Source organism: Vicia villosa, unplaced genomic scaffold (genome assembly GCF_029867415.1).
Source record: "Vicia villosa cultivar HV-30 ecotype Madison, WI unplaced genomic scaffold, Vvil1.0 ctg.002512F_1_1, whole genome shotgun sequence".
Lineage (NCBI taxonomy): Eukaryota > Viridiplantae > Streptophyta > Magnoliopsida > Fabales > Fabaceae > Vicia > Vicia villosa.
The window spans coordinates 262,632-271,598 of NW_026705954.1; the positions used below are offsets into that span (position 1 = coordinate 262,632).

The 8,967-nt window shown below is 38.7% G+C and overlaps 1 non-coding gene across 1 annotated transcript; it reads right to left on the reverse strand.

Annotated features, from left to right (window-relative positions):
* Nucleotides 1-3,148: 3,148 nt before the first annotated feature.
* LOC131639049 (small nucleolar RNA R71) lies at nt 3,149-3,255 on the reverse strand. Its single transcript, XR_009294841.1, has one exon. It is a non-coding gene; the product is annotated as a small nucleolar RNA R71 (small nucleolar RNA).
* Nucleotides 3,256-8,967: the final 5,712 nt, after the last annotated feature.

The following is an 8,967-nucleotide window of genomic DNA, read 5'->3' on the forward strand; positions in this document are numbered from 1 at the left end:
AGATTAAACATCACTTCATTAGGGACTATGTTCAGAAGGGTGTTCTATCTTTAAACTTTGTTGATACAAAACATCAGTGGGCTGATATCTTCACAAAATCCCTTGCTGAAGAAAGGTTTAAGTTCATTCTAAAAAGTATCAGATATTTTGAATATGTTGATCATTTAGATATTCTGATTCTCTTATTGCTAACGTTTCATATGTCTAAGTTGATTCAGACTCTCTTCTAAAGCAAAACAGCTGTCACCAGCTATTCCAGATACTGAACACGTGTTCATTCTGAAGGGACAAGCATGCGTGCAGTTGATGAGATGCCGCCCTAGGTAACTATGCAAATCATTTTCAAATTTCACGTTATCTCTCCTAACGTCATTCAACATTAATTGTGATTTGATCCAAATTCTGTAATCTCTTTCATTCATAATTTCATTGCATATTATTTCAAATTCGTGCCTATATAAACGCATCTCTCTATCATTACATCTCTTTCCATTCATCTTCACTGTTCATTGTTTATGCATTTTTGCCTCTTTTTCTCTTTTTTCAAAAACCCTAAAGTTACGAAACCCAGTAATCTCAGTTGTGATTCAATGGCTTCTTCATCAAATGTTCAACGCAATGTTTCATCTTCAAGACAAGAACAACAAAAGAAATCTGTAACTGCTCCATTGAAGACATGTTTGATTCCTTACGACGAACTGGAAGTTCTCTGTGAAACTATGGTGGATTTTGAGAATCTGCTAGCACATGATTTGATAACACGATTTTATATCGTATATTTAGCTTGAAATCCATAAATATTTATAGCATTTTCCGTTTATTAAATTGTTTTATTATGATATTATGCGAGTATTTGCTTTGTTTAAGGTTTTACACTCTTATTGAGACAATTTGTGAAAAGGAGAGGAAATGGAGCTAAAATGACTACTATTTGTGCCAAAAAGATGAAGAAAAGGGTGCTGAAGTGAAAAAGGGGTGCAAAAGGAGACCCAAATGTGCAAAGCAATGACCCAACCCATGAAGGATCAATAGTGCGTGGCCCAAATCATCCCAGCAAGTGGAGACGCACGTCTCCAATGTTCTTCTGCCACGTCACCAATAGGAGACGCCCGTCTCCAACTGCTCCTGGATTTTCTCCACTTGAGACGCACGTCTCAAGTCGTTCAAAGAGGTCTCCCTAAAAAGTGGAGACGCATGTCTCCAAGCCCCAGTCAGAGAAATTCCTGCTTTCACGCATTCCAACTGCAAAGGCTCGCCTATAAATAGAGGCAGATACTTCACTTCAAGAGTCCGATTTTCTGCTAACGAAGTGCTGCCGAAATTATTCCGCGACCGCTATTTTCTTTCCTGCTTTCAATTAAACCGTTTTATTTTCTCACAGCAGTTTCTACACCGAAAATTGTTGTGAACCTTTTATAATTTTAGCCTTACGTTAGATTTATCTTTTTATTCCTTGTTTTAAATTTCTGTCCGTTTAATTCCGAAGAACGATCCAGCCAACCTGTGGTGGAAGTTCGGTACTTCAAGATTTCAATTCAGATTTATTTTATTTCAGGTTTATCATTTACTGTTTTATTTATTATTGTTATTGCATGATATATTATATGTCATTTAACATGCCTTTTATTATAAACCAAATTAATTTATGCATGTTTAACCGTATCAATATGTCTGGCTAATTAACTAAGATATCGGTATGTAAAGTAAGTTAACCGTGGGATCCGAAATAAATTGGCTTAATTATATTTTACTAAATATCACTTGTTTTTGGTTTGTATGTCTAATTTAATTAGTAAGTCTTAAAACCAATAGAGCGAAAGTTTGAGGGGTTAAGACGGTCAAAGGTTAAAATCAATAGAGCGAAAGTTTGAGATCTTTAACTGGATAGTGGACATAGGACATTAGTTTTAAGGATGGCGAAAGCGTATTAAAACTAATTAGAACTTATTTATTTTCAAAAAATGTTTTTACACCCGAGCGGGATGGCGAAAGTGTACGTTAGGGATATTAGCATGTTCCGAGTCAACAGAGCGAAAGTTTGAGATTAGGGGATTTAAATAGATAACAACTTCATAAAACGAGCATTTTATTAATTACGTTGTTTCCAAAAAGCTTTTCTAAAATCTAATGGGATGGCGAAAGCGTACGTTACGAGTTAGGATAGTAGTCTAAATCAACAGAGCGAAAGTTTGAGAGGAGGACTTTTAATCAATTGAATTAATAAAGATTTTTAATCGAATTATGCATTAGCCAATGGACCTTCGGATCACCTAAAGTTAAACTAAATACATACTAATATCCGTCTATTATTATATTTCTTAATATTCACAATCACTTTCCTTTAGAAACAATCAAAATATTAGTAGCCTTAGCTTTACATAGTAACCTTAGATAACGGTAGATCGATTCATAGTCCCTGTGGATTCGATATCTTTTAAAACTACATGACACGACTGTGCACTTGCAGTCATAAGATTAATAGACACGTAAAGTCGCGATCAAGTTTTTGGCGCCGTTGCCGGGGACTATTTAAGTCGATATCGTAACTCACTGTTACACCGTAGAGACTAGGGCAATTCTTTCCTTTCTTTTTGAATGATTATATGCCAAATACTCGTTCACAAGGAGGAGATTTAATACAACGAATTAACGAGATCGAACGTTTCATTAACGTCAAACGTCGAGCTCGCAACCTTCCCGAAGTAGCACCAATTCCGATTAATCAAGAATTGACCTTTACTGATCAAATCAATCAAATTACCCGAAGTTAGAGATGGCTGCTATTCGTCCTCTTAGAGACTATGCCGCTCCTTCACGCGCTGAACTGCACTCAAGTATCGCACCACCTGCGATTGAGGCGAACAATTTCGAACTGAAACCTTCGTTGGTACAAGCTGTTCAATAGAACCAATTCTCTAGAAGCCCTGCAGACGACCCCAACCTCCATTTATCTGTGTTCGTGCAATATGCCGACACTGTCAAAGCTAACAACGTTAGTTCCGAAGCTATTCGACTACGTCTCTTTCCCTTCTCCTTGAGAGATAGAGCTAGAGCGTGGCTTCAATCCCTACCTTCTAATTCCATAACTACATGGGACGAATTGAAGAGAGTATTCTTAGCAAGATACTTTCCGCCTAGCAAAACCGCTATGCTAAGAGGTCAAATCAACGGATTTACCCAGAAAGATAACGAATCACTCTTCGAAGCTTGGGAACGATACAAGGACATGCTTAGACTATGCCCTCATCATGGACTCGAACCATGGCTGATCATCCATACTTTCTATGGTGATCTCCTTTATAACACTAAAATGACTATAGATGCCGCTGGTGGCAGAGCATTAATGGACAAACCCCATGATGAAGCATATAACCTCATAGAGAACATGGCACAAAACCATTACCAATGGGGTGAAGAACGAGCCGCTCTAGAGAAAACCCAAACCAAAGGAGGAATGTACGAAGTAAGTGGTATAGACCGCGTTAACGCTAAAGTAGACGCTTTAACTCAAAAGATCGAAAACTTAACCATCACTCCTTCAGCCACCGCTGCTGCCGTAGCACCTAACTGCGAGATTTGTGGATTAACTGGACACGCAGTTGCCGAATGTCAACTCTTGACTGGTATCCCATCTGATCAAGTAAATTATGCTCAAGGAAACCCTTATTCTAACGCAGCTGCCGAATGTCAACTCTTGACTGGTATCCCATCCAAACTTTTCGTATAAGAACAACAACGCGTTGTACGCGCCTGGACAAGCACCTGCTGTCCCACCTGGCTATCAAAAAGCGCCTGTAGCTGCTCAAAACGCCCATAGGAAGTCGAACTTAGAAATCATGATGGAAAACTTTATAGCTTCCCAACAACAAACCAATAAGGACTTCCTAAATCAAAACATCCACAATAGTGAGCAACTAAAACAATTATCGAACAAGGTAGATGCCTTAGCTACGCATAACAAAATGTTAGAAACTCAAATTTCACAAGTAGCTCAACAACAAGCACCTACTGCTGCCCCTGCTGGCACGTTTCCTGCTCAACCACAACCTAATCCTAAAGGACATGCGAATGCGATAACACTACGAAGTGGAACGAACTACAATGGACCTATCGATCCTAGAACTCAAAACGCACCCATGTCACAACAAGAGCCAAAGGAAACCAAAAAGACATCAACTGATGATCAAACTGCTAAGACCAATGAGAACAACAACGAAGTGGAACCTGAAAAAGAAAAAATTTAAAACCGAAACCGAAGCGCAATTTAAAAAATTTGTAGAACTTCTGAAACAATTAAACATAACCATACCGTTCACAGAAGCCATAACTGAAATGCCTTCGTACGCTAAATTCTTGAAAGAAATTCTATCGAACAAAAGGAAACTCGAGGATAACGAAACTGTAACACTTACCGCTGAATGTAGCGCTATCATCCAAAATAACATGCCTCCCAAACTAAAAGATCCTGGTAGCTTTTCTATACCCTGCGTAATAGGAAAGACTATTATAGAAAAAGCCTTGTGCGACTTAGGAGCCAGTGTTAGTTTGATGCCTCTTTCGACCTGTAAGAAGCTAAATCTGGGTGAGCTTAAGGCAACGAGAATGTCTCTTCAACTAGCTGACCGTTCAGTTAAATACCCTGTAGGAATGTTAGAAAATATCCCTGTGCGTGTAGGCCAATTCTACATCCCAACTGACTTCATCATAATGGATATCCAAGAAGATTCTAACATCCCGATCATATTAGGAAGACCATTCTTAGCAACCGCTGGTGCAATTATAGACGTTAAGCGAGGAAAGCTTACCTTCGAAGTAGGAGAAGAGAATCGAATTTATTCTTTCCAAATTCCTAAAAGCACCTTCTATAATTGACACATGCTGCGTTGCCGACATAATCGACGAGTGTGTAAATGAAATAAAATCCAAACCACATAAGGAAACCGATATCCTAAGAATTCCTATACCGCCAATTTTTGAAGATGACAACTGGCGTGGGGAATATCAAGATAACCACCTGAGTGAATGTTTGGCATTAACTCCTGATCCTATACCTGGGCCTAAGAAACCTGCTATAGAACTTAAAACACTACCTACCGACCTTAGGTACGAATTCCTAGACGAAGAAATTAACCGACCAGTTATAGTTAACGCCAATTTAGGACAAACCGAGACTGAAAAATTACTCACCATCCTAAAAAAATACCCAACCGCTTTAGGATATAACATATCAGATCTGAAAGGAATAAGTCCTTCCCTCTGTATGCATCGCATTATGCTTGAAGAAGATTGTAAAACCTCTAGGGAACATCAAAGACGAATAAATCCCATTATGAGCGATGTGGTTAAAAAGGAAATCCAAAAACTGCTAGAAGCCGGAATCATATATCCAATATCCGATAGTAAATGGGTTAGTCATGTTCATGTCGTACCAAAGAAAGGAGGAGTTACTGTAATCACTAACGCAAAATGTGAATCTGTAGCACAACGTACCCAAACTGGATGGAGAATGTGCATTGATTATAGGAAGCTAAACAAAGCCACCCGAAAAGACCATTTCCCTTTACCATTCATAGATCAAATGCTCGAACGCCTAGCTAAACACTCACATTTCTGTTATCTGGATGGATACTCCGGATTTTTCCAAATTCCTATCCACCCTGACGACCAAGAAAAGACCACGTTTACCTGTCCTTATGGTACGTTCGCTTATAGACGAATGTCTTTCGGACTTTGCAATGCACCCGCAACCTTCCAGAGATGCATGATGGCGATATTTGCCGACTTCCTGGATGGAATAATGGAGATCTTTATGGAAGACTTCTCTGTCTGTGGAGGAAGTTTTGAAACATGTTTAGAAAACCTTGAATTGGTACTTAAACGATGCGTAAGCGTTAACCTAATCCTTAATTGGGAAAAATGCCATTTCATGGTTCGACAAGGAATCGTACTTGGACACATTGTATCCGATAGAGGGATCGAAGTGGATAAAGCTAAAATCGAAATTATCGAAAACCTTCAACCTCCCAAAACAGTTAGAGAAATAAGGAGTTTTCTAGGACACGCTGGTTTTTATCGACGTTTCATTAAGGATTTCTCTAAAATAACCAAACCCTTAACCGAGTTACTAATGAAAGACGCCGAATTCATTTTTAACGATAAATGCACTGAAGCATTCCGTACGCTTAAACAAGCATTAATCTCTGCGCCGATTATGCAACCTCCCGACTGGAATAAGCCTTTCAAAATAATGTGCGACGCAAGCGATTATGCTGTAGGAGCCGTTCTAGGGCAAAGAAAAGATAAGAAACTACATGTCATATACTATGCGAGTAGAACCCTAGACGAAGCTCAAATGAATTACGCCACGACAGAAAAAGAACTATTAGCTGTCGTATTCGCGTTAGATAAGTTCCGTTCCTACTTGGGAGGAGCCAAAATAATCATATACACTGACCACGCCGCTATTAGGTACCTCTTAACCAAGAGGGACGCCAAACCAAGACTGTTAAGATGGATCCTTTTGTTACAAGAGTTCGACTTGGAAATTAAAGATAAAAAGGGAACCGAAAATGTCGTAGCAGATCACCTCTCTCGACTGGAAAATCTGAAACCCGAACAAGTACCAATTGACGATGCTTTCCCTTACGAAAGACTCATCGCTCAGTTAGAAGCTAACAAATTAGAACCATACCATCCAATCACTAAAACCAATAACTTCGCAGAAGTAGCTTTAGCCCGCTCTGACACACCTTGGTATGCAGACTTCGTAAATTACCTAGCTGCTGGTGTACTTCCTCCTGATCTAAGTTACCAACAGAAGAAGAAATTCTTCCATGACCTAAAACATTACTATTGGGACGACCCCCTCCTTTTCAAAAGAGGCCCCGATGGAATCTTTAGACGTTGTGTACCCGAGGAAGAAATAGGAAGCATAATAACACATTGTCATTCTGCACCATGTGGAGGACACCATAGCACATCTAGAACTTGCGCCAAAATCCTTCAATCTGGACTCTTCTGGCCCAACCTATGGAAAGACGTTTATTTTGCTGTATTAAACTGTGATAGATGCCAACGAACCGGAAATATCTCGAGACTTGACGAAATGCCTCAAAAGGGCATTCTAGAAGTAGAAATATTTGACGTCTGGGGAATAGACTTTATGGGTCCGTTTCCGTCATCATTCGGAAATCAATATATACTCGTAGCTGTCGATTATGTTTCGAAATGGATAGAAGCTATCGCTTCTCCTACAAACGATACACAAATAGTTATCAAACTCTTCAAAAACGTCATCTTTCCTAGGTTCGGTGTGCCAAAACTGGTAATTAGCGATGGTGGGTCGCATTTCATTTCAAGAATCCTTGAAAAACTCCTTCGAAAATATGGAGTAAATCATCGAATAGCTACACCATACCATCCACAAACAAGCGGACAAGTAGAAGTATCTAACCGCGAAATAAAGCAAATATTGGAGAAAACTGTTGCTATATCTAGAAAGGATTGGTCATCCAAGTTAAATGAAGTTTTATGGGCTTATAGAACAGCTTTCAAAACTCCAATTGGAACTACCCCATTCAAACTCGTTTATGGAAAATCATGCCACCTTCCGGTAGAGTTAGAACATAAAGCCTATTGGGCCATTAAGAATTTAAATTTAAACTACACTACTGCTGGTGAGAAACGACTTCTTGACATAAACGAATTAGACGAACTTAGACAAGACGCTTACGAAAACGCCAAAATCTATAAAGAGAGAACGAAAAAATGGCATGACAAGCGTATATCTAGGAAAAATTTTAGCATAGGCGATAAAGTACTTCTATTTAATTCTAGACTAAAATTATTTCCTGGAAAGTTACGATCTAGATGGTCTGGTCCTTTCGAAATCACTAACATATTTCCGAGCGGAGTGATAGAAATCAAAGGAGAAACCGTCAAACCTTTTGTCGTAAATGGGCAACGTCTTAAGTATTACCATCATCTCGAACACGATGAAAACATTCAAATTTTTAAACTTAACGAGCTGCCCGCTCATTCAGAAAAATGATTTTCTATTTTAAAATCGTCGAGCTTACGACATAAAACAAAGCGCTTGGTGGGAGACAACCCACAGTTATTTATATTTTTAATTTTATTTTTATTTAAATATTCTATTCTATTTTTGAATTATTTTAATTTCTCTATATTTTTATGTTTTTCCTACATTTTATAATAATTACTATAATTATAACCGCTATCTTTAAATCGTGAAAATCTTTCCTTTTTATAATTATAATTATTATTATAACTTGTTACACTTGTTATTTTATTTTTCTCTTTATTTTTCCCTTTTAAACAACACTAGCCTAGCTCTAACTTAATCTTAATATTTCCAACTTATAGGCTTTCTTAACTACTAACTCATCAAGATGCAAGAAGTTGACAATATGGAAGTTGTGTTCCGTGGTAGAGGGCAAGAAGCGAGATATGCTAAGCTGGCTGAGAGGCAAATGGATTTGACTCGCTATCCTCACCACGCGACTATGGAAAGGTTAGGTATCGAAGAAAGCGTCATGCACCTGCTGAACCAAATCGGTTGGACCGGTTCTCACCTATTCCGCAAGTTTAGTACTTACCGAAAGCTCACTCTGGAATTCTTGAGCTCTTTGACTTATCTTCCTAACTGTGGACAAGGACCGAGGAAAGGAGTTATCCTCTTTCGACTCTTTGGATTAGAATATTAGTTTTGCATCCGAGATTTTGCTGAAATGTTAGAACTACCTCATGGATCAGATGCATACACCACAGTCCCTGAAGAAAGTCTTGCATACTGGGAGTTGGAAAGATTTTGGGGTAAGATCACTGGTAACGATAACCCTGAAGAGAACGAGTTTCAATCCGAGAACATTCATAACCCTGCTTTCAGATACCTGCATAAGATCATCGCTCACTACATCTTCGGTAAACCCGATAATGTCATTGAAG